A 24850-nucleotide genomic window follows, 5' to 3' on the forward strand; every position below is an offset into this window, starting at 1 on the left:
GCCTTGATTGCCATCTAGGTGTGCTCAGCAGTGCGGATGCAAAAGTGAAAATTTAGCATGCCAGGCATAGAATGCTTTTTTTGCACTTAAACCGGCTGAAAAGTAAGTCTAGCTCCAGGGATGCGAGCGGAAAATCCTACACAACCGGCATTTTCTTTTGGCGAGCGATGATGCGAAGAGAAGAAAGACAGCAAATTCGTGTTCGCCAGCTCCATAGCGCGCGCACGTGCCATTAGCAGAAAAAAAAGAACGCTTGCTTCGAATTCTCGCCACTGTATTTTCGGCTAGGCTGTATGGTGCAGTCCGACGCACCCCTGGTGAACCCGCCGCAGAGGCCTCAAGTGCTGCCTTGGACTACCACGCAACCACAGGAGTAGCGCCACGATCGTCCACTCAACATCGAGGCTGCCGACGCCCACCAGGCTCCCGACGCTCCTGCTACGTCGCTGTCCTAGCCCCTGACCAGCTCACCGGCGTCCTTAGTGGCGTCCGCTACCCGTGGTTGCCTCCGGTTGATGCTGAGCAAGAACATCGCAATGCGACCTATGGGTATGACACCGTCCGGGTACACGACCACGCGTTCCCTCCCATTCATGCTGGCGACGGCTTCGACCCCGTCCTTGTCCTCGGCTCCTTCAAAGGCGTCCGCTCCTTCAAAGGCGTCCGCTGGTCGTGGCCGCCACCACTTAATGCTGAGCAAGAGCACCACGTTGCAGCCTCGGGGCCGGACGCCTTACTTGTCCTGGACCATGCGGCCGCTCCCGTTCAGGCGCGGGACTGCCCGGTCTCCGCCATTGCCCCCGACTTATTCAGGAGCGGCCCGTGGTCTCCTACGGTTAAGGCTGAGCAAGGGCACCAACAGGCGATATCGGGGACAGCTATCAACTTTGTACTTGGCCTCACGGCCACTTCTCTGCAGTTTCAGGGCGGCCCGGTCCTCATTCTTGTCCGCGGGTCCTTCAGCGACGTCCACCGGCCTTGGTGGCCTCCGGCTAAGGCTGAGCAAGAACAACGTCATGCGTTCTCGGAGCCCGGCGCCGTCCGGGTCCTCGACCACGCGGCCACTCTCGTTCAGGCTGACGACGGCTTGGACCCCGTCCTTATCAGCGGTTCCTTCATCGATGTCCGGTGGCCGTGGCCACTTCCACTCAAGGCTGGGAAAGAACACCGCATTCCAGCCTCGAGGTCGGACTCCGTCCGGGTCCTTGACCAAGCAGCCGGACACGTTCAGGCTCACCGCAGCCCGACCCTGGACCATGGCTCTGGCTCTTTCAGCAGCGTTCGCTAGCCGCGGTGGCCTGCGGTCACGGCTGAGCAAAGTCTCCACCATGCGACCTCAGGGCCGGACGCCGTTCCGGTCCTCGCCTACGTGGCCACTCCTGTTCACGAGTAAGACGGCCCGGTTATCGTTCCTGTTCCTGGGTCCCTCAGCAACGTCCGCCGGCCTTGGCGACCTCCGGCTAAGGCTGAGCGAGAACACCGGCATGCCACCTCGCTGTCGTCCTCCGTCCGTGTCTACGCTCAAGGGGCCGCTTCAGTGCAGGCTCATGATGCCATATTCCTCATCTTTGTACTTGCCGCACATCACCTCCGTGAGTTCTTCAGCTATACTTGCTGGCTGTGATGGTGGTCACGTGGGACTGAACAACAACTACACCATCTGTGGCCGAAATTCGGTATCACGGCGGTCCGACCAGCTCCCGTCTCCACGGTTGCAGTCTTCGCGAAAGAGTTTCTCCCCCAAAAAGGGCTGTGTGCTGGCACTGCTCCAGGTTAGCCATCGAGTGGGAGGAGCCTTCACACACTCTCAGCGACGTGAGCTAGTCGTGGTGGAAGTGCGGCTCCGTGAGAGCAAGGGCACTATTATGCAAGAGCCTTACCAGATGAGACAGTGCTCCGGTTTGAGGGCACTGCGGTTTGACCAGCTGGCAGCTACACGGGGTCCGTCTTCGCCAAGTCCCTTCTACCTGAAGAAAGAGTATCTGCTGGCACTGCTTCGGGGTGGCCATGCAGGGGGACAAGCCCACCGATTTTTTGACCGAAGCCTTGTTATCGTGGCTGGAATGCGGTCAGGCCGTAGCCAAGACACTACCATGCAAGGGCAAAATTAGATGTCACCCTGCTGGCGCTTCTTCGCCCTGCGGTTTGACCAGCTGACAGCTCTACGGTCTCCGTGTTTGTCAAACTCCTCCTGCCTGTAGAAAGAGTATCTGCTGGCACTGCACTTGGGCGTCCACTGAGAGGGAGAAGCCTCCAGATTTTTTAGAGGGAATGGGCTGCACGTAAAGGAAAGACGGTTGTTTCGGACCAAAGGCACCGCTATTCGTATTCGATATTCTATGTCTCCCTGCTCGTGGTTCATGGCACCGAGGCCCCACCAGCTGGTGGCTTTACAGGCCCCGTGTTCACCAGAACCCTGCTGCCAGAAGAGTGTCTGCTGGCACTACTCCAGGCCGGTCATTTTACTGCAGAAACTACCAGACTTTCTTAGGGGCGACCACCGGGGCTGGGTGCATTTGCACTGGGACCCAACACGGACTATACCGTGCTCCTTGTCTGTTCTTTGTCTAGGAGACGAGGACCTTTGCTCGCTCTGCTAGTCGTACTGCTCGGTCATCAAAGTTGGGATTGAACTGACTTCAAGGCTGTGTGATGGGGCTCCGAAAAACTGTAGTGAATTTGATTTTATCTATAGTGGCTTCTAGCGTAGTGATTGCAAATATTACTTGTGTGCTCTAACTGGGGAGGCTTGGGTACAAAGTTTACCATTTACCGAAAGGCAAATTGAGGGTATCATTATTTGGATCATGTTATTTTGATAAATTATGCCGTCGCCCAGTTGTTGAGGCCTAATAAAGCGGCGTACAAAACGTCGTTTGATGAGGGAAGAGGCTTGAGATAAAACGATTTCCGATGCTGCGAGTGTTTGTAATTTACTTTGAGGTTTTGTCCTTTGGTGTGAAATACGACTTCAACTTGTAACTCGTTCAGGCGATCTCACTTTTTTCATGGAAACATGGAATAGAATCCCGCTGGCCCGATGCATATAATTTCGGGCTCTCAAGGAGTCTTCCTATTTGCACCAAATTCCTTGCTTCAGCCCCTTGTTCCGCTCCCTTGGTCTCCTTGAATACGGTACGTGCGCACTCTGCAGGTGACAGCAACGCACGAACGTGTGCGATCAACCAAGATCTTGCTTTTCCGGGTCTGTCAGTGGCGTAGCCTGTACCATGCGCACCTTCGGTCGCGAGGAGGAAACATAGGAAGGGGCGCCGGTAGATGTGCGATTTCTTACGGGAACATTAAGTCTTTTCCCCCAAGTACATCACGCACTCGCCAAGCAATAGGCCATTCTTGTGGTCCTATATATTTCAGCCGTGTAGTGCGGGACCTCTTGCTGCAACACCTACTTTGTACCTCATTTCTGTATTGAATTTTTCGCAATAAATGAAAGGAATTACACCTTAACATCCTCCCCGCGCTCACACTGCACACCTGCATCTTTACGAGCATCGTGGATCTATTCCTTGCCCTTAATGAAGTGCTTCAAGCTCTTCAAGACACTTCCCATATGTAGCGGACATGCGCAAGCCCGTTCAGACCGTCTCAATAGTAGTATTGCTCAACGCCCATCTTCGTATACGCCTTTGAGATGCGAGAAGCTCTGAAGTCCATAGAAGTGTGCTGCGCAGTCATCACTGTTAACCTGGACATCATTCACTGGCGACGTTTTACAGACTAAGTGTATGATGTGAATCGGGCAGCTGCGTTAGGAATTCTCGACTTGGCGCTCGAAAGGCAGCGCCTAAAGCCTGACATCATTCCGGTTGTCTTCTCGAGAGATCATTATACAGAGAGGACCAGGTACGCGTTTAAGAAGAGAGGAATAGAAGTTAGTGCTATTTTCATACTCACGCAGTCCTAAGTATAAGAGCAGATGATCATAAGTACACGTGTGCTCAGTTTAACGCGTATAGTTATAAATAAATCCTATTTATTACTGCGTTTTTAGTGCGCGAGCGCTGAAACCCTCCATCTCAGATTTCGCCGATGCTTGTCTGTCCGAAGCCTCTCTCCGTGACATTGAGGTTGCTCGGCTCCCAAGCCCCAGCGGTGGCAGCACCTACCATCGCAGGTCAGTGGCGCATCGCTTAACCGCTGCACCACTGCGCCAGGATTGGTATGAGGACTCCCAGCGATCTACGAATGTAAAGTACACTCTAAGAACTGATACTCCTGCATTAAGAGTAAAAGAGCCTCGCTACTCCTGCAGGTCTCAATCTACTCTCTCTACAAACGAGAAAGAGTGAAAGGTCCTGTTCACTCGTCTTGACAAAAGAGTAAAATGGCATTTCCACTCCTGCATACCCCAAGGGAGTTCAGTGCTTGTTTTACTCCTCCGCCCTTACGGCCATACAATCGTAAGGGCGCGCTAGCTTCTCGGGGCCGGCCTGCCAGCCTGGATGCCGGCGTCAGAAAAATGCACTGGTATTGTTTGTTCACGACCAAAGCTCTGGGATAGAGTATCATTAGCCAATGTCGAGTTGTTGGTAGAAGCGATAACAGCCATACAAATTTCCTCCCATAGCCGCTTTGCTGTTGCTCTGGAGTTCGCCTGGCCTCTGCTATAGCTCCGCTCCTGAAAGGGTCGCGGAAACCGAGCATATATTTATTTCCCTATGACGCGGGGTTCAGAGTAAAACGGTGCCGAGGGTAGCACCTAAGTGCTGGCCAGTTTCGAAGCGCATTCAGCTACAGCATCTATGTGAAATCGGCTAGGTTTAGCGACGACAAGGGCAGCCAGCGAGCAGCGCACAGTTCGTCGCCCGGCGCGATCGCGGGCGGCGTCGTTGCCGAAAGCTCGGCTCGCTCAATGATTTGCTCCGTAGCTTGCGAATCGCGCACGCAAGGCTGGAAAATCGGGCAGCGACTGGCCTGAGATTGAGCGAGCCTTTATGCCCACGTTTGCAGCACAGGTGAACAAATTTAGCACACATGTATGCATGGAATATCGGCTGCGTTGCGGCGATTCTTAAGCTCGTCCTCGACGCCATCATCACCGTTCGGGTGGACCCGAACATATCTTTATTTCACTACGAGACATAGTTCACAGTAAAACGTACTTACAATGCAAAGAGTAGCACCTCAGCGCTAGCCAGTTTCAAAGCGCTCTCAGCTCTGGCATCGAAGTGAAACCTCCTAGGCTTAGCTACGAATACGGCAGCCAGGGAGCAGGCCGAAGCTCGTCGCGCGGCGCGCTCGCGAGCAGCGTCATTGCTGAAAGCTCGGCTCGCTCAAAGATTGGCTCAGAAACTTGCGAATTGTACTCGCAAGGCTGGCAAATCGAGCAGCTAGCGGCTGGCCTGCGACTGAGCGCACGTTCGCAGTACAGGTGAACAACAATTAGCGCACGAATGCTTGGGATACCGGCTGCGTTGCGGCCACGTTAAGGCGATTCTTAAGCTCGTCCTCGACGCCATCGTCACCGTACGTGACACACAGGCTGAGAACTTGAATTCGAGTACGTGCTAAAGTAAGCTGCTCGTATTTCTCGGAACAATCTGAACTCGAAAAGACAGTTGCTTCTGTCGGCTTCCATGCATGTGGGCTCTTGCTAGTGAAAGTACACTCGAACAGGATGCGGCGAGTGCGGGCCGCTGTTGCATATAAGCTAAAGTGTGAAGCAAGTATCGTCGTAGTTCCGTAACGCAGTTGATATCACAGTAATCCGCTTGTACGGGTCACATTTAAGCTCTGTTTCATGTAGATCTCCGTCGACCATGCCAGTGTCGCGTAGAGTAATGCATCGCAGCTGCTCTTTGTCCTACCGCTCGCATCGAACATATCCTTGATATGGACCAGTTTGCGATACGGTGCGTTTCTTAGCCTTTTTTGTCGCATTTAAGGGATTTTCGCTGCCGTCAATCGAAATTGCATTCCGTCAACAGCGTCGTCTGCGCCGTCGTCTGCTAGGACACCCGGGGATGGGATCACAGGATCGCAGCTTCTACAAACGACATGCCAGCAAAAGTATCTAAAAGCGCTTTGACATTCGCATTTAATAAAGAAATAAAATGAAAAAATATAATTTGTTTTTTTTTGTGAACACAATTCAAATATTAGTAATAAAAAAAGCGCATTTGTAGGTTTTTTCAACGAAGCAAAACTGCAGCCGTCGGCGCCATATTTAGCGCCATAGCCACGCGAGACGCGTCGCGTTTTGTGTTGTTTGGGTTTTCGTAGCATTGTTTGAGTGCTCGTGCGGTGGACGTGTATGAAGAAGACAAGTGTGTTTTGGAAACCAACGACGAGAATTACGCCCTGTCAACACTGGTGATTTTGAACGGGTAAAGCCCTGAAGAAAGGTAGCGCTACGACTTCTTGTCATCTGGAGAGGCAACGAAGAAGAATGTGCGGTTTTGCTAAGCCTTGATGAGCCGTCTGAACGGTGAGTCCCGTGTACGTTTCTTTACTTCTGATCTCTATTCGCACGCGTTATTAGTGTGCCTCTATATAGGGATGGCAGTGCAGGCAGTCTGCGTGCGGTTGCCTCAGCTATAATGCGTTAACGCCGATTCACACGACGGTCCGTTCGCCCGCGGCCCGCGCACTACGTATTCATGCGTCACCACATTGAGAGGCGCGCTGTCGGCCGCGGCAGCGGGCGAACGGAAAATCGTGTGAATCGGCCTTTACCAGAAAAGAACGGGCGCATAGGCCGCATGGCAACTGTGCTCCATAGTCTCTATCTGCGTTTAGTACTCGGGTGCCGCGGTAAATAAAAATGCCACCAGTTATCACAACAGAGTTATGCGGTCGCTTGCTAGCGCTGCGAAAAACAACAGACAATGTTTACTACATTCCAATAGCATAGATTTGTGCTACATAGGAGAGGATGATGAGCGTGCAGTGCCACGTTAGAGAGCGCTCTTGCTAGGCCAGCTGCGGACAGACAAGGGAACTGACAACGGTCGAGTTGCCTCGCGGCTGGTGCCCGTCGGATTGATTTGTGCTACTTAGAAGATGACGATGAGCGGCAGTGCCGCGCGACAGAGCACTCACGCTAGGCCAGCTGCCAACAGACAGTGCTCAGTGTGTGTACTCGTCGGATTAGTGCTTACGCCTTAATATTTGTCATACAATTTTTTCGGGGACAATGATCGCGTGTAAAAGGCTGGGGCATATCCCTTGCCTAGTCATTTGTAAATTTTTATCTGTGCTTCCCCATGGAACAGAATTTGACACAGTATTATGTCAAAGTTAGATCGTTATTGCGTCTGCCCTGAGGTGTAGGTGTCGATGCTTCCTCGCCTTCAGATTTTGAGAACTGTTTGGGATGCAACTGCGCACTTATTTAGGATTTCAAGCTTTTTGCTATATCCCTCGTTTGTGCGGCCCGCTTTCAAGTCGTTCGCTATATCGGTGATGGTTTGTTATTGATTTTCACTTTCTCTTACTTATTCTTGGTTGACTGCCACCAGCTGTGCTGCCGGCGATTCTCCGCGCTCGGAACTATTCCAAGGCACGAGACCCTACCCACAGACCTCCCTGCACCACACTTACCAGTTTTCTTCGGTATTTTTTTCCCTTGCTCTTACTTGCATTGCCACTAGGCAGTTTTTATTTCTGTGCAGATTTGTTAAATGCAATACCAATTTTCGTTTCATGCTGTGATGTGAGATATCGTGCTTCTTGCTAATGAATGCATGCCTTTTCCATCCTCTCATCATTTGTGCAAAGCAGACGGGTCTACTGGTCGCTACGTTCAATTTAAAAATACCTTCGGTGCTGCTGCAAAGCACCCTAGTAGTAATAATTAAATCCTGTGCATGCTATATTCGAATAGTTATGCTCTTTTCATCATGCATAAAAATAGTGGTATTCCAGCCTGCTCATCTTTCTATGCGGGTGTGACAGTCATGTAAATCTACTGAAAAAATGTATATCGGTGCATCACATACAATCTGTTCATTTCTTTTGTCATGGGCCCTCTCATTGCTTTTTGTGTTCCTATGTTACTACCTTATTCTAATTTATGAAGCAGTAGACAATTTCTTCTCTTGTCATTCATGACATTATTACGGCCACTGACAACAGTTGCTCTGACATATTTATTTGCAGTTGCCAGCTGCCAGTATCTACTGGGCCATTCGTGCTTCCAGCTTTTGGCTGTGCTATCTCTCCTCAGCTGTTTGTGGTAGGTATTGTTTTCCAGTGATGCATACCTTACCTGCCTACTTAGAAAAATTTCGTAGACATAGGCTCACAGCCGGGTTTAGAAATGCATGCAGAGCTCTACGTGCACTTAGCAGCGGTACCTCCCTGTATAATCACATGAATCTGATCCTGAATTACATGAATGTAATTACATGATCTGTATGAAATAGTCGCTCTTGAAGCTTTTGACTGCTGCTGTTAACATAATGGAATTTACACTGCTTCAGGTGCAGTGACTATTTCACACATGTTGCCTCTTATGCATATGTGCCCTCTGAAAGGGCGAACATATTCCTTTATCCCTTTAAAAACCATTGTGTTCTATCATGATGCTTTACCGGTATTTCTGGTGTATAGACCAAAATGTCACTCAGTATTGTAACATGAAGCGGGAACTTAGTTTGTCCAATGTTTTAGAGGTAACATGAAGCGGGAACTGAGTTTGTCCAATGTTTTAGGGGTCCTAAAACATTGGACCAACACAGTTCCCACTCGAGTTATTGATCACTTCGCTCTCGCCCTACCATAAGCTTGCCGTCCAGGTTGGACAAATTGATAGAGCGACTGCTCCAGTGAAGTGGTGGTTCTGAGTTCGAACACCGGACCAGGACGAATCTTTCTTTAACTACGAAGTTTCTGTGAAAGCTGTATAGCTTTCCTTTGTAGCCATTTGGCTGTGCTCGAGTTGATGTCAATGAGTAATTACTCCTTATTACAGATCTTTTGTCAACGCCAAACTGATTCAGTAGCAACATGCTGCTCCCAAAAATTCGTTAAGCATGTTATAAAATGTATGCTGTATTGTTTTAACTGCTGCAAAGAAATAACGGTGATGTTAGATGCCCAGCCCCCATTAGGTAAACATAGCTCGCAATTAACACAGTGGATGGAAAAGAAATATGGACTTCAACCCTCACGACGACCCTCACCCCAGTAAAACAAAAAGTGCCAGTGTTGCCATACTTGAGAGCTTTGCTCTATAAAAGTGCAGTAGACTGCTACTCAAAGTTGACAAAAAAATGCGTCTCGTTTTCTGCATGTGCATTCCACAGTGCTGGTGCCATTTTCACTGGCCATTGACATTCAGTCGCATGATGTGCACCCCGCTCCTCGAGTTGATTTTGTTTGTCTTGTGAACCTGCCGTCAAAATCAGTGCAGGATAATGCTTCTCCAGTTGATCTGCAGTTAACCTTGTCCTTTGCCAGCTGCTGTCACCCTTTCTCCACAGAGAAGGGCGGTGGGAGTCCAAGCCAGGTGGAGTTGAAATATTTGACTAGTAGTGGACAGGGATCCTGCGGTTTGTTGAGGACACAGGCAAATTGGAGACTTATTGAAGAATTTTTTTACCTGCCAAAAAAGACGCATACACAAAAGAGAACCGCACAGGACAAGGGCTGGTAAAAGCCGTAGTCCTCTGTGGTTCTCTCTTGTGTATGCGTGTTCCTTGGCGGGTAAAAAAATTCCTCCGTAAGTCTCCAATTTGCCGGTGTCCTCCACAGATTGGAGGATCCCTGTCTGTTACTAGTCAAATTTCACTACTCCACCTGGATTGGACTCCCACTGCCCTTCTCAAACTTTTGAAATCCTGTTGCCCTAGCAGATCATCAGCTGTCGGTTGTATTACTTTCGCTTCAGTGAAATTTGACATGTAGCGGACAGGGATCCTAGAATTTGTGGAGTACAGAGGCAAACTGGAGACTTATAGAATTTTTTTACCAGCCAAGGAAGACGCATACACAAGATTCGTTGTCTGTGTTTCACAACTGAAAGTTCTAAATGCGTGCAAAAGTGTATCGTGCATTCGCACGTATTTTGAAAACTCAATTTTTGCAGCGTTAGGTTTTCGGAATTGGAGCTGTAGCATTGCCGCCACAGAATCCCGCTCGTTAACAAAGCGCACACTTATTTGCTAGGTATGTATTCGGTATACCGCAACCAGTACACGTCACTGTTTGGAAGGTTCTGTCGCGAAATTTCTGATTGTGCAAGGTAGCTTTTCTTTTAAATTCAAGCGCTCTCTATTTGCTTTTTCCTGTGCATATTCATCGGTCGTTTCAATTCGGAAGCGTTGGTGCTGCAAGACGTGCATACGGAAGCTACGTTTGTGCACAAAGCTCCTCAATTTTTGAAAGCGCAGCTCTGACAGTTCTCGTTGTCATAAATAAGTACAAAACAGCCTAATCTTTTTGGACACACCATTTCATGCTCTTAGCTGTTTCTGAGAAACAGGCTGCCTTTTTTTCTGTTTTTGGTGTGAAACATTCCTAACAACTTCTTTCTTTCTCCATGCACAGATAGCCTATGCATACACGGGCAGCTTGATTGCAATATTTAGGGCAATACTTATAACAGGTGCAGTTAGCCTTGGTGCATGTGGACAGAAATTAATCTAGGGTGGGGTGGGGTATTTTCGCACAGGGTAATGTTATGCGGAGGGTTTTTCGTATTGAAACAGAGTCTTTCTGAGCTCTTATTAGACGTCCCAGCACCAGGACAGTAGTTGAGGCTTTTCTTCTTTGTTGTCTGGTCAATGGTTTCCATCATATAAAATAGCCTTAATTCTAGCTATCCCGTGGCCGTCTAACAGAACGATGCAGATATACTGAAGTGATCAGTGTTGCATAAAAGTAGTGAGAACATTGCAAATGCAAGACAACTTCATTGGTTTGCAGTGCACTAACGTGGCAGTCATAGAGTATTACACATTACATTTGCAAATCTAAATTGTGCATAATAGTATGGACTGGCACGTAATGTGCGAAGTAATCACAGTTATCTCGTTCATGCCAAATGCTAGTGTCAAACATTGTCAGTATTGCATATTTATAAAGAGCAGGCATGCTGCGCCTAACTTGTCGTTGGATAGATTTTATTACTATGAAAGCAAAAAGTTTACACATGGCTGTCGTGTTCTTGCGTGGGAAGTAGTATTACCTTAAATGAGTATAAACACCAAATTTTTGGTTATGTGTGTTCTTTGTAGTGACGTGCTGGGCATTCGTATACATAGAATTGTTGCATAGTATTCGTCTCCAATCGCTAAATAATTACAACCAGATTTCTTTTCTTCCCTGTTTCAATACCATAGCAATTGCTATGACATCAATGTTCAGTATAGGTTATGGAAGGCACAAAAAAGCTACGATATCGCTACTTCATCGTTTTAATTAGTTACAATGCTAAAGCCAGCCTGCCTTAAGAGTCGGAATCACAATGAGTGACGAAGCCGCAATTATATGCAGTTTTCCTCATGCCTCCCCTGCCTTATACTGACCTTTGATGCCATTGCCATTGCTCAGTTTTTAAAAGTGAAGCAGGAGAGAGAAGATATTTAATTACAAATTATTTAGCAGTCATAGGCGAATACTGTGTGGTTATCCGTGCATAGTAATGCCTTATGCATCATTAAAAACAAAAAAAAAATTGCAACTGAAACTTGCTCGGCTGCTGACCCAAAAGACGCGGGTTCGATCCCGGCCGCGGCGGCTGGAATTTCTTTGGAGGAGAAATTCTAGAGGCCCGTGTACTGTGCGATGTCAGTGCACGTTAAAGAGCCCCAGGTGGTCGAAATTTCCGGAGCCCTTCACTACGGCGTCTCTCATAGCCTGGGTCGCTTTGGGACGTTAAACCCCATAAACCAACCCAAACTGAAATTTGTTGTCTGCCTCTTTGAGATGAAAAATTTTGAATTTTTCCTTCACTATTTTAGAGCATGAAATTCAGTTAATGGTATCTGAGAAACAGGAATCGCAACAGCCATTTCTCTTCAGCATGGAAACTGTCATTGGTTTAAGTGTTTTCCCGATTCAAGGTTACCCTATATTTTAAACTGCACAATGTATTATGTGACAAGAAACCGTCAAGCACAATAGGTGTGGTTTTAAAAATGACTGGAAGTGATAAGGGAATACATTTACTTAGAGCAGGTAGTGACCGCTGATCCGGATCATGAAGAGTAATAACTAGAGGAATATGAATGGGGTGGAGTGCATATGGCAGGTTCTCTCAGATCATGAATGGCAGTTTTTCAATACCCCTCAAGAGAAAAGTATACAACAGCTGTATCCTACCGGTATTCACCTATGGGGCAGAAACGTGGAGGCTAACGAAGAGGGTTAAGCTTAAGTTAAGGACAACGCAACGAGCTATGGAAATAGAAATGATAGGCGTAACTTTAAGAGATCGGAAGCAGGCGGAGTGGGTGAGGGAACGAACGCGGGTTGAAGACATCCTAGTCGAAATCAGGAGAAAGAAGGGTGCTTGGGCAGGGCATGTAAGACGAAGGCAAGATAATCGCTGGTCCTTAAGGGTAACGGAGTGGATTCCAAGAGAAGGCAGGCGTAGCAGGAAGCAGCAAAATGTTCCATGGGCGGAGGTTTGCAGGAACACGGTGGACATAGCTGGCGAAGGACAGGGTTAATTGGAGAACATGGGAGAGGCCTTTGCCTTGCAGTGGGCGTAGTCAGGCTGATCATGATACTTGCAGAAGAGCTTGCTCATGTTAAAATTTTCATTTGGTAAATATGTGCTTGTTTTACATTCACACAGCTTTTGAAAGGACTAGCATAGTGATAATTGTATTGGGCTTCATAAAATTGTAGCTCTGAATGAAGGTTTGCAATGAAAGGTGTCTGCACTTGGTCACAATATAGGTACACACTAGTGGCGACATGACACACACGATCAGTACATTCTAGTTGTATTCTTTCTTTTTTTTCATGGGGTTATATGCAGGATAGTATGAAAAGGGCATTGGAATTGACTCTTACTTGCATTATTTTCATTCATGTTTGCAGGCACCCGGAGAAATGCACGCATAGCCAAAGCTCCTTCACTCAGCCGAGCAAGCTACGGCATCATCCAGCATCTTAGTTTCTTTTGAGTGCTTACAGCTCACTGCGGTGGATTTGGTAGATGGGTTTACTTTGCTTTTGGCAGTGTTCTTGGCATTTAATGTCAAGTACACCCCAAAAACAAAGCGGGCTTGTCTGCTGCTTGAGACACTAATGGGGCTTGATCCTAGCGAGCGCCTCCCGAGCGTGTTTTGGGCAGCCACAGCAATCACAGCAATGACTTGAGAAATAAAAGTTATCAGTGTTGTACATTTGTGTCATTATTTCTTGAACCATTGTTATTCCCAACGCAGACAGAGCACCATACTAATGTGCAAACTGTAGTGTAGCCATAAAGTAGTTGTATGAGCAAAAATTATTCTACTCAAAGATTATAATCCCTTTTGCTCATTACTCTTTTGTAGATGTAGCGCAGGTGGATCCTGCAAAACATATGACCAACTTGCTCTGAAGAATATGTGAAATAAGAAAATTAGTACGATACATTGAAAACACGTGAAACTCCTTTTGAAGGAGTAAAATAAGATCTGGGCTGATACTCCTTGAAGGAGTATAGTCACTCTAACAAACGGAGTCCTGGAACTCTACCTGAAAGAGTAGTAGGATGCTGTTTTAATGTGGTAGCTTTACTCCCTCGGAGGAGTGCCTGTACTCTATTGCAGGAGTAGTACAGTACTCCTTGAGTAGGTGTTGGATCACTCTTTGTCCAGAGGGAGTAATTTTATTCTGGAAAAAGGAGTGGAATATGGGACAAGCGAATACTCCTTCAAAGTGTGTTCTGGGCACTCCTCTGCACTCCTTTAGTTCTAAGAGTGTAGAGAATGACCAATTCCGCGTATATTGGCATTAACCCATTAACGCTATCGCTTCATGCCCTTAAGGCGGAGCTTAAAGGGTCCCTGAAAAGGGCATTTGAGGTTGGCTATAATACTCTTGCATATGTAGAGTATGAGCCACCGAGCGTTCATGCCGCCTAGAAGACCTCAAAAGCGAGGCGATCAATATATTTTCAAAATTCGCGCTTCTACGCTTTGATCATGCATGAATACACCCATATGGGAATAAAAAGGGAGTAAGTTGTCCTCTAGCGCACACCCTTTAAAAAAGAAGTGCGCTAGAGGACAACTTCACTCCCTTTTTACTGTTTTCTGTTTAGAGTGTACTCCTTGGGGGGACCAGCTGTGCCGGGCTTTCGCCCGAAACAGCGCGCAGCGCGTTATGCAGCGCTCGTTACGTCAGCAGCGGAGGGATATCATTGGTTCGCTGTGACCTCTCTTTATGACGTCACGCATCTACCATGGCCATGGTATAAAGCTCTGCCCCACAACGAAATCCCGCGCAACGTTGATCCCGCGTGCGTCGGCAGCCAGCAGATGGGCCGAGTGGGTGGGGCCGAAGGGGGATCGAGCGCCGACATTTCAGTGTGCAAAAGTGACGAGAGGAGCGAGAAAGGCTCGAAAACGCGGAAATTCAAATTTTAACTACAGATAACACAGCTTCCACAAAAAGGATTGCAAAATTCTCGCTAGAGGATATTTGTGAAGCGGCGTTTTTTAACATCGTAGACATGGCGCAACATTATTGAGAGCCCCTTTCAAAATCCCTTTAAGTCCGATTTCGCCGATCTTTACCTGTACCCCGCTTGACCCTGAAAACCGAGCCTTGAACCAAAACCGTGTTGGGCTAGCGTACCTAAATCGCATTTGGCCTAACCACTCTAAATAGTACGCCATTTTTTCCGTTCTCGACAGTTAGGTCCCGATGCGCAGCAGCAAGGGAAATTTCTTGTCGTTCCCGTTATTCACATTATTATCAGTAAGATTGCTAAGCTCAAAGGAAAAACAACACTGCAGAAGAATCTGAGTCTCGCTACTTATATACAGACTGCCGCACTTTATGTATAGCGTGGGAACGAACAGTGCTTAGCTTATACTGCAGAACAGTGCCCAATTACGGCTGCTGTCACGTTTGTAATCGCGTTTGCGTGCTTCGCGTTTGCACACTGGCATGTAGCTGAAGTTTCATGTTTGATGTGGAGTGGTACATTCTAATGAAGCTTTGATAGAGCCGCAAAAGCTGCCTTTCTGCCTCAACTCCGCACTAAAAAAGGTGTCTCGTGATGTTATTTAAACTTTTGCCGCCATTATATACGCTCAGCATGCGAATGAACAGCTGTACATGTTCCCGACTGTCTCACTGGCATATCGGCTGCCCTCGCTTCATCGCTTGGGGTCGACGGCTCGTAGCATGATGAATGACCGCTGATTAGCATGAGTTAATGTGATCTGGAATGAATAGCGAGTATAGAGGCGAGAGGTCCGCTTGCATGCGTCTCCTCTGCGTGCAAGACAGTCTCGGATGAGTTGTTAGGGATGATTCGTGTCAGTAATAGGTCTGTCTCAGAGACGGCCTGTCTGCGAGTCTGTATATACTTCGGTTACGACCGCCGCGGTAGCTTAGTGGTATGGCACTCGGCTGCTGACCTGAAGATGCGTAGTTCGATCACGGCCGCAGCGGTCACATTTCGTTGGAGGCCAAATGTTAGAGGCCCGTGCACTGTGCGATAGCAGTGCGCGTTAAAGAACCCCAGGTGGCCGAAATTTCCGGAGCCCTCTACTACGGTGTCCCTCATACCATGTGTCGCTTTGGGACGTTAAAACCCCATAAAACCACCAAAGGTTGCGCTTGGTATCTGTAAACACGTCGCAACCGTGGGAAAGTGTGTTTACCGAGACCTAAGCGGTGGCCTTGTGCTAAAGCACCTGTCTCGCGTTCGTGAGGTGCTGGGTTCGATGTACAGTGACACCGGTTGCCCACAGGTTTTTTATTGGGTACAAGATTTCACCTTGCCTGGTGCTCGGATCTTCTGGGTGAAATGCTTGGGAAAAGGGTCTTAGACCAAACCTTGCGTTCACTTGTGTTCCACAAACGGAACTTACTAAGATTTCAAAAGTGGAGAGTGAAAATATGCGTACATTACTGGTTGGTAGGACGTGTCCTAATTTTATCCATTGTTTAATTGCCAGAGAAGAGTGAACTTACCTAATGGTTGTTATCCGCACTTAGTGCGGAGACATAGGGATTAGAGAGTTTTAGAATAGGGTGACCCTGACCCTATCAGTTAGGGGGTAGGGGAAAAGGTGGTGTGCAGTGCGCATGCGCTGAACGCAAACGACCCTTGGGTCTGTCGTTAACGGGCGAGGCTAATAAAAAAGAATTGGGAGACTATCTCATCATGCAGAGTAGATGTAAGCGGGATATGCACTGCAGGAGAGGCGTGCGTATTCCAGGATGGCGCACAGATACCGATAGCCGCACTCGAGTGTTGGAAAGCGTCCCTCAGAAGCTACTTTTCTCTCCATTTATCAGTGAGCGACAGCGCGCTCGGTTTTCTTTGCCGCGTTTCATGTACTCATATGGCGGCCCGCGCGACTAGTACTCACCACATTCCGAAGAGGGGAAGGTGTCAGTAAGTGCTACACAGAAGACTGGGACTCTCCCTTCAGTCGGAGGCCACCGTCGCCGCCTCCGATCATCAAGTGCAGGAACTCACGCGGCATTCTCTCCTTGCTCAAGTGCCACTGGACGGCGTGTGCGCTTCTTGCGCAGAACTTCGGCTCCTTCGAGCCGCGCGCTGGCTTCTCCCACCACGGGACTACGAAGACGCCATTGACGCGTGCGCCGTTCCGGTGTTGGCGCAGCACGTAGACACTAGGGGGTGAAGGAAATATGTTGTGGTTGTTAGTGGCTATTTATTAATAAAAATAAAAATGGAAGGAAAAGGTGTTGACAGCCGCGGCATCTGCCATCGAAGCCTGAAGCACCTGAGCTGCGGCTAGCAGGAATAAAAGGACAGGGGGAGGGAAAGAAAAGGGGGAGCTATAGAAGAAAGGATAGGGATTGGGTGGCAATATAAACTATGTACAAATGAAAGATATGAAAATATATGTTGGGTGCTGCGCCGCGCTCTGCTGTCTAGAGCACTTGGCGCGCGGGCGCGCAAATTGCTTGGTGGGAGGAGCGACCGTTCACGGACAACCCGATTTCCCCCACGCCGGCACAGATGGGCTACCCTGCGCCAGTCAGAGCATCGTGCGGGACCATTGTCTTCGTGCGGGTGCATCGACGAAGGAAAGGTTCGCCAATGTTCGGTTAGGTTCGGCTCCGAAGCGGGGGCCGCTTGACTGACCACCGCTCCGTTGCCAGTTCAATGTGTCTCGGGTTCGCGACGAATGAATGGCTCACGAAGATTATTCTTTGTCTCAAGATGCCAGCACCACAGAATTCTAGCGGTAAAACGCCACCGATATTATGATTGCTTCTGGATTTGGACAGCTGCTAGGTTTATCAACTACACGTTGTTTACGTACAGGCTGTTTGGAGACGTCAGAAAGCGCGGGATGTTGAAACAGGTTTGTGTTGCGCTCTTTTAAAAGAAGTTACAGTTTATGAAATTTCATTTAGTACGTTGTTTTTATTAGTACTGCTTTTTTTCTCATGCTAATGTGAATAAAAGTGTGAACTGAAATAAATTTGTGAGATTTACAATTTAGCGTTTCAGTTTTTAGCCAAAATGGCGCTGCGAGCGGCTAAGGCAGTACCGATGGGGCCGGCCATGGGGCCGGCCCTTATTTTAATGACCGCTATAGAAGCTCGAATAAGGGGCATCTGAGCCTCACCCCACTGATCTTTCACTCCCTATTTTGGCGGGACCGAGGGCTGGTTTCATCGGGCTTCGGCGAGTCAGTCATTTTATTTGTAAATTGTTTTCTCCTTGCTTGTTTCTTTCTGTTGTCACTGGTAAATAAAAATTTATCCTTTCTTGAAGATCTCCCTCACAAATCGAACCTGCAATACATTTAACACCCTACAGCTAATATTTACAATCATTAATCTTGTAAACTCATACTTTACATGCTTGAGCTCTGCACGACGTGGGTATGTGCCATTTTATTTGAGGCCAAGCAACCAACCAGTTTAGGTGAGCGTTGCCGTGGGAGGCCGATCCGCCACTTTCGGTTACCATTTTCTGACCCTTCTGATGTGCTTTCCACCAGGCTGGCACGCGCCTCACGAGCCTCGAGTGCTGCCCTGGTCTACCACGCAACCACTTTAGCCTGTACTGTCGCCGAAGCGGCCTATTCCCAGCAAGCTCACGAAGCCGCTTAGAACCGAGCAAAGAGACCGCCACGAGATCTCGGGGAATCACGGCCATCGGGTCCTCGCTCATGTCACCACTCCTGTTCAGCCTGACGAAACCCAGGTACCATAATCGGCGACCGTTGGCCGCTGCGGGAATTTGGATGAGGCTCAGCAAGGACATCAGATACCAAGCGCGCAATTCACCGTCATCCAGCTCCTCGTTTACGCCGCTGCAGTTCGACTAGCTCGCGGCGTCACGTTCCCCGTCTTCGCCCAGCCGCTTCTCCCAGAAGAAACAGTACCCGCTGGCACTGCACCAAGATCAACATCGATTGGTAGAAGCCTCGATATGTTTTGAGAGAAGTCAGCTGGACTTGCTGGCCATGTGGCTGGGTCGCCGCAAGGCCACCATCACTCGACTTGCCGTCAGTCGACCGAAGAATCCCATGTCACCATGCTCTCGGTTTATGGCATTGAGGCCGACCCAGCTCGTGGCGCCACGGCCCTCATCTTCGCACATCAACTTCTCCCTTGAGGAAAAGTATCTGCTGGCACTACTCCAGGGCGACCATCGATGGGGAGAAGCCTCCAGATGTTCTGGACGAAGTCACCGGACCGTGGCGGCAGGACGACTGGCTCGATGCAAGGGCATCGCTTCTCGTGCACGGTATCCCATGTCAGTATACGCTCACGGCTTATGGCACTTACAGCCCGATCAGCTCGCAGCGCCACGGCCCTCGTTTTTGCACAGCCAATTCTCCCGTAAGAAAGAGTATCGGCTGGCACTGCTCCCGGGCGACCATCGATGGGGAGAAGCCTCCAGATGTTCTGGGCGAAGTCACCTGGCTGTGGCGGCAAGACGACTCGCTCGGAGCAAGGGCATCGCTTGTCGTGCACAGTATCCCATGTCAATCTACTACCGGCTCATGGAGCTACGGTCCGACTAGCTCGCGGTGTCACGACGCTTGGTTTCGCACGGCAACTTTTCTTTGAAGAAAGAGTATATGCTGTGTCTGCTGTGCTGGAACTGGGAGAACCTTCTAGATGCCAACTGGACACTGTGGCCGTGTGGTTGGCTCGAACGGAAGTGGCTCGAACTGCAGGGCTTCTATAAGGGATGATTGCTGGAGCGGCGTTCAGAGATGCAGGGATGAAATGGGATGCCACTACGGACCTTCAACCATTAGTAATTAGGATATACGAGAGCTGGTCTATTTCTACACGAACTTATAAGTACTATCCTCCCCGTAAAAGTATAAATATCTAGCCTATGTTGCAAAACATAACGAGAGGCAAAGTGTTGGTCTCATGAACGATTTCAGCCTATTTATAACAATTGTTCGAATAATGTGCTGCAAATAAACGAAATTTCCAACCCTTCAGCGATGCTTTCTCGCCTATTCAGGCTACAGGAACTTAATGACTGCCGTTGCGTAATGTTTCCAGATGCGCAGGTTAACGTTTAAGCTATTAATGAAAAAGATCGTCTCAGGTGAATGTTTGATGTCCGTATGACCATGTTGATTCTGCCGGCTACGCAAGACTTGTAACTTAAAAGTGCTGGGAAAGCAGATGAATCACAGTTTCTTAAACAGTTGGAAGATGTGCGTAAGTTCTTCTCTGGCAGATATCAGGCCTCCACAGCAATGATGGTATCCACGCTGGTGGGCCGCTAAATTGACCACAGTACAGCGGAAAACTTTCAGTTGACTTTAGGTGTACAGAAGTGATAGCTTTCTGCACCTTAAATGTGTGAATGACTCATTTTAATGTAAAGTATCTCGCATTACTTTTTGAATTCCTGCATTATGCTTTGTTTTTTCTATCTCTTTCGCAGATTGCTATCACGCATAGCTGCTCTTCCCCTGACTCATACTCCAAAGGCCAGTTGCGTACTACTCTGATATATATCACTACAAGTCAAACTTTTATGCAGAGTGGCACTTTTTTGGAAGCATGAATTTGTCACCTGATGCTCAGTATGCACCGCTTTAGCAGGTCACACACACAATTTCCAAAGTGAAGCTAGTGCAGCAGAGAATGTAGTTGTGAGTAGAGATGTAAAATTTCATTAAATTTTGACGCGCTTGAAAACAGTTTTTTTTATGTTTTTAAAAAGTATGGAAAAAGAACAAAAAAACGCGCCAAGCGCTATACAACAAATGACAGATTCATTTATTCAACTGAAATGAATTTGATTCTTATATTATTGCACCAAAAAAGTCCGAGCAAAGCTTCCTGGTTGAGGATCTACGCTCGATTTCACATCAAGACGTTCTGACCGATGCATCGCATCAATCTGTGTGCGAGTCATTCCCGCTAGACGGGTCACCGCTTCGCTGTGCAGCAGACGAATCTTTCCAGGCATTCCAGTTTAAACGCACGTATACAAATTTTTGAGCTCGTTCCCATGTCAGCCTATTGCGTAATTTAGTGAGCACATTTCCAAACTCGGGCCAGTCCGTTTACAAGCCGCAGAAGATGGCTGATTCAGCAGTACGCGACAGGCGAGGAGGTTCAAGGGGTTGGAGCTGAGTCCTTGCCCCAAACTCCTTCTCTTGACCAAATTCTTCCTGCTGCTCTGCCTGGCCGGAAATTCAGTCAAACGTGACCGCAGTCTTCGCGTCAGCAATGTTTTTGCCACGATACCTTCGGTCTAGGAGGTAGGCACTGATGTGAATGGGTCGCAAACAGAACTTCTCATGCCCGCTGATCACATGCATTATGTGAGCCTGTTCTTGCGTCCATGTGCTAGTTTCCAGCCACGCCGCACTTGTGTTTTGATAGACTGGAAGGCAGTGCACGTCTGACAACAAAGCCTTGTCAGATTCATGCGTAATAAAAGCCGAGGACACTGGTGTCACCAGGTCTAAGCAGCTGCGCAAGAATTTCCAAAGCACACCATCGTCCAAGACCCTGCCGTATCGATTATCGATTAAGGCACCCCGAGATCTCCCATGATTACAGTCTTCTACGGTGCTTCCTTGTTGCTAAGGCGTTGTAGTGAGAGGGTGAGGCCGCCCCATCTTGTTTTCAGGCGGAGCTTGAGTGTCCAGTACCTTTTTTTTCTGGACGTTTAATGAACCTCTTTCAATACATTTAGGCGCATGGGGTCGTGTGCCGAGCCCCTAATGGTTACAATTTGCGGAAGTTTGTCAACAACTTTCTGGCAGGCTGCCTGCATATTACTCGCATCGTCAGAAATTCAGGCAACTATATTTTGTTGGGTTGCAGAGATTCAATGACGTTGCAGATCTCGCTGCTGATTAAGGCCGCGGTGTGATGATTCGTGCCAGTTTCAAACAATTTGTCAAACACAGGCTGCGTGTAGCGATGACGAAGTTCACTATTGACTCTCCGCGAATGTTGGTCCACCCATCGATGAGTACTGTAAGGCACGTCGCATTCGTCAAAGCGTTCGTACGTGAGCTTTTACTCGCTCATACTCAGCGTCCAGCAAGGGGCTGTTCAAAATGTACTGGCTACGTGTAAAAACATGGCCCAGCTTTTGGAAATAACGATGGTGATCCTCCATCGGTTTCGAGTGACCGGAGATGCATTACTGCGATCTGACATCGGCAACAACTGGTTAAGGTTCATTTGGTCACTGTCAGCCGGTAGTGACGTTCCGAAAGAGATTGCCGAAACTACAAACCCTGAAAAGTTCAATTCAGAACTTGAGGATTTTATAGCACTTGGTACATGAAAAATTATAAGTGCATTTTTATTTCTGTCTTGAATGTCATGCCACTAGGTATTGCTTTATTAGGATACTTGACGGAGCACAATCGGCTTTCTGAACGGGTCAACACTTCATTTCCGAAACATGGCAGTTACTCTCGATACAGACATTCGCGCTTCTTGTCCGTAGTCCACTTGTGATATCCCGACAGAGTAGCGTTTCTCATAAAAAACAAAAAGAAACTATTTTGAATATGGGCCCATCCTCAAGCGGCGAAAATTCCCAAATAATGTAGCTCCAAGGAGACTTCCAGGGCCAATTGATTAATTTTAGCGTGTGGTTTCAACTCCGCGAAAAAGAAGAATAAATTGCGCTTGTTCGAGTGGTGCGCCTTCGTTCCTTCGTTTCCGCGTTTTCACGCAGTTGAAACCATGCAATGAAATTACCCCGAATGTCGCTGCGGGTACGGGGATCCAGCGACGTTAACAATAGTGACCTCGTTGCGCTTGGTTGCGCTTGGTTGGGACAGTCATTAGTTAGTAAAAAAACAAACAAACAAAGATCTCCGTGCCCGGAGATGTGGTAGAGGCAGTGTTATAAGAGGCTTTAGGCTGACATGCCATCGCCGTGGCCGGGCGCTGCACGTTTGACACTCGCCGGCTCCCAGTGCGGCTGCGGCAGTCGCCGCTTCACTGTAGTTGTCCGTCTCATTACGCTCCTGAGTCCAGCAACAGCGCACAAGGTTCGACTCAAATAGTCGCCGCTTCACTATAGTTGTCCGTCTCATTACGCTCCTGAGTCCAGCAACAGCGCACAAGGTTCGACTCAAATAATCGCCGCTTCACTATAGTTGTCCGTCACATTACGCTCCTGAGTCCAGCAACAGCGCATAAGGTTCGACTCAAATAATCGCCGCTTCACTATAGTTGTCCGTCTCATTACGCTCCTGAGTCCAGCAACAGCGTACAAGGTTCGACTCAAATAGTCGCCGCTTCACTATAGTTGTCCGTCTCATTACGCTCCTGAGTCCAGCAACAGCGCACAAGGTTCGACTCAAATAATCGCCGCTTCACTATAGTTGTCCGTCTCATTACGCTCCTGAGTCCAGCAACAGCGCACAAGGTTCGACTCAAATAGTCGCCGCTTCACTATAGTTGTCCGTCTCATTACGCTCCTGAGTCCAGCAACAGCGCACAAGGTTCGACTCAAATAATCGCCGCTTCACTGTAGTTGTCCGTCTCATTACGCTCCTGAGTCCAGCAACAGCGCAGAAGGTTCGACTCAAATAGTCGCCGCTTCACTATAGTTGTCCGTCTCATTACGCTCCTGAGTCCAGCAACAGCGCACAAGGTTCTACTCAAATAATCACCGCTTCACTATAGTTGTCCGTCTCATTACGCTCCTGAGTCCAGCAACAGCGCACAAGGTTCGACTCAAATAGTCGCCGCTTCACTATAGTTGTCCGTCTCATTACGCTCCTGAGTCCAGCAACAGCGCACAAGGTTCGACTCAAATAATCGCCGCTTCACTATAGTTGTCCGTCTCATTACGCTCCTGAGTCCAGCAACAGCACACAAGGTTCGACTCAAATAGTCGCCGCTTCACTATAGTTGTCCATCTCATTACGCTCCTGAGTCCAGCAACAGCGCACAAGGTTCGACTCAAATAATCGCCGCTTCACTGTAGTTGTCCGTCTCATTACGCTCCCGAGTCCAGCAACAGCGCACAAGGTTCGACTCAAATAGTCGCCGCTTCACTATAGTTGTCCGTCTCATTACGCTCCTGAGTCCAGCAACAGCGCACAAGGTTCGACTCAAATAATCGCCGCTTCACTATAGTTGTCCGTCTCATTACGCTCCTGAGTCCAGCAACAGCGCACAAGGTTCGACTCAAATAGTCGCCGCTTCACTATAGTTGTCCGTTTCATTACGCTCCTGAGTCGAGCAACAGCGCACAAGGTTCGACTCAAATAATCGCCGCTTCGCTATAGTTGTCCGTCTCATTACGCTCCTGAGTCCAGCAACAGCGCACAAGGTTCGACTCAAATAGTCGCCGCTTCACTATAGTTGTCCGTTTCATTACGCTCCTGAGTCGAGCAACAGCGCACAAGGTTCGACTCAAATAATCGCCGCTTCACTATAGTTGTCCGTCTCATTACGCTCCTGAGTCCAGCAACAGCGGACAAGGTTCGACTCCTCACAAGTTGCAGTAATTAGGTGAAGCGATACCGACGTTCGGTTTTGAAAGTTATGGAACAGCACTGCGCCTCTGCTCTCCGCGCTGTTCGCGTTTCTCGCTGTCGAGTCAAAGAGCCGAGTATCGGGAATAGGAGGGGGGGGGGGGGGGGGTGAATGATAAATGGCCGGGAACCTGTTTTCCGCTTGCGCCGTCGAACAACCGAGAAAATGGCGCCGCGCCGCGATCTTGAAGACTGCCATTGCACGCTAGCACTGTGCTATTGGAACCTGCAAGAAGTGCGAGAACTGGGCCTAGTTTTTTTTATACATCTTTGAGAAACGCGCTCAATTTTTTACGAACAAAAAAAAAACAGAATGACGACACACTCCTGTTTACATTAACTCGGTAAGTTCGAGATCATGTAAACATGCAGTCGTCAAGTCAGGGATGACTTTGCTCAGCTGGCGCTTGACTCGACTCGCTTTTAACTGGTCCGCACCCAGAAGCGTCAACTTAGTGAAGGTAAACGATTCCTTCTTTAACTGCATGCTTGATAAAACTTTTTCTTAACTCCTGTTACGAGAACAGCGACCGCCATTACGGTTACGTTTCCCGTTTATGCAGCGTCATTAGTTTTTCGCATACCGCATACGTATTAGTGGAGACATACGCATATACGCCTCGCCCCACCAATGTCACTGCGCGTGCGCAGGAGGCGTCCAGCAAACCGGTATACGTCTCCGCTAACACGTCTCCGGTATCCTAAAAACGTCTATT

Source organism: Amblyomma mixtum, chromosome 3 (genome assembly GCF_055824585.1).
Source record: "Amblyomma mixtum isolate Tamu chromosome 3, ASM5582458v1, whole genome shotgun sequence".
Lineage (NCBI taxonomy): Eukaryota > Metazoa > Arthropoda > Arachnida > Ixodida > Ixodidae > Amblyomma > Amblyomma mixtum.